Genomic DNA, 2,358 nt, shown 5'->3' with positions numbered 1-2,358 from the left:
TTCTTCTTTTGGAATTCTTTTTAGTCATATATTTATACCTCCTGTATCATTCTTCTTTTGGTTTTTGTTAATATTATCTGCACTATAGTCTGTCTCTTTAACCTTTCCTTTGCTGTACCATCTGGAACATATCAATCTGATCCCTCTATTGAATTTTTAGTTTTTATGATTATGTTCCAAAATTTCCAGAGCTATTTCTTATCCTCTGATTGTTATTTAAAATAAAATCCTGTCCTTAAAAAAAAATGTTGTCCCTGTACCCAGCCAATGAGCATAACAAAATGTCTGGATGTTTTCATTTGTATATTTTCTTCCTTCTGGATTGGGGCTCCTTCCCCCTCACTCACTCTCCACCCCTGTTTTGTTTGTTTCAGTATTAAATGTTAGAGACTTTCCTCAAATGTTTGGTGACCCAGACTATCCATTTATATTTTAAAATGAGATACTAAAAAGGCTGAGTGGTAGGCTTCACGGTAGGGTGATTCAGCTGTTAGAATCCCTAGATATTAGTATTAGATGCTAGTATGTAATTGTCCCAGAGCCGCTCAGTTTCTTTTTAAAAAAGGATCATCTAGTCTTCTGCTTGTGAGATATGTGTCTGATCATTGGGATTCCTAGGATGAAGGAAGGATCCTGGCTCCTCACTACTCAGAATTCAGGTTTTTACAACGTACTTCTCTCCTACTCTTTGCTGTGCCTGTTTTGTCTAAGCATAGAGCCTTTCTGATTTCAGTTTCTTCAAAGAGGATAGTGATTTGGCTGTGCTGAATTGAGGAGAGAACCTGTTATTCCAGTCATTTTGCATACAAATTTCTCTGTTTTCATCCCTGCCTCTCATCCTCACAACTAGGGTTTGACTCACCCATATTTTGAGCTTGTCAGGGATTCAGTGAGGTAAATCAACATGCTTCTCTTTGATAGGCATTTTACCTTATTGCATCCTCTTGTTTTCTGTTATCATTTCTATTTGTTTTCCATCTTCCCAAAATTTGCTGATATAATTTGCCATTGTCCTCCTTTTCCCTGGGAGTTTATTTATCTCTTTCAAGAATCCATTTAATGTCATTTTTAGGTGGGACTGGAAGAAGAGGAACTAAATATCTATGATCAATGTGCCATCCATTTCTGTCCATTTTAATGTATTTATTCTTCCTGATGAACTTATAATCAGTTTCCATGTTATACTAACTCACCTACCCATCCACACACGGAAATTTATATAAAATTACATTGAATTCATAGGTTAATTTGAGAGGAACTGATATTTCTACAATACTGAATCTTCCATTCTCCATTTATTCAAGGGTTCTTTGATATGTTTCAGTAAATTACTCTCAGGTTCTTCTTATAAAGCTTGTATGTGTCCTGTTTCCTGTAATTGTACTGATAGATATTTCAGTTTTTGATTTCTCTATGGAATAACTCCCTACTCCAACTACCCCCATCACATTTCTAATTGATTATAGAACAGATTTGTATCTTGTACTGATCACTTGGATGAACTGCAAGTTCTGAAAAAGTATAGTTGATATTTTTATGTAAGTGTGTATAAATGTAATTAATAAGTGGGTATCATTTTATAACAAGAATATGAAATGAAAGCTGTTTTATTAAGCTTGGTAAATTTTGTTAATAATTATTACTTTTTATTTTCTTGTAGCAGTTAATCTGTGAGACTTTTTTTCTGTTTTCTTTTTATGCAAATAAGCATTATATGTTAGAAGTTCCCTTGATGGAGACCTATTCACAAACTTTCATTTGAGAAGTATTCCATGATCAAATAAATTTGAAAAATGCTGTCTTAAAATACCCGCCAACACTTAGCACAGTGCCAGACACTTAGTAGTAGTTCAACAAGAACTTACTGAGTAAACAAATATATTTAATCTTCCCAACCATCTTCTTTTCTTCAGGCTTATTCTCTAAACTCAGACAGATGGGAAACATTTTCTAAAAACTCTCCAAGGTGAATATTTCATAACATCCCTAGAAACCCATGTTAGTGTTTGACAAATCTCAATGTCAGGAAACTTCCTTACCCTAAGGCTATTTTGCTGTAGTTTAAGTCATTTCCTTTTATTCTTTCTTTAATGCTGTTAGAAAATAGGTTTCCATTCCTTGTGTATAAATCTGAGAAGGTTACATGGAACTAAAATTTAGTTTGAGGTGTGCTTTAGAAATTCTTTTTTCCTCTTTCCACTATGATTCTATAAAATAAGGATAATTCTGCCACCCACAAAAAAAAAGTGGATTTATTTTTTTTTTTATTTACTTATTTATTTTTGGCTGCGTTGGGTCTTCGTTGCTGCACGCGGGTTTTCTCTAGTTGCGGCGAGCGGGGGCTACTCTTCATTGTGG

The sequence above is a fragment of the Pseudorca crassidens genome, chromosome 5, assembly GCF_039906515.1.
Source record: "Pseudorca crassidens isolate mPseCra1 chromosome 5, mPseCra1.hap1, whole genome shotgun sequence".
Taxonomy (NCBI): Eukaryota; Metazoa; Chordata; class Mammalia; order Artiodactyla; family Delphinidae; genus Pseudorca; species Pseudorca crassidens.
This window is presented reverse-complemented; position numbering follows the sequence as displayed.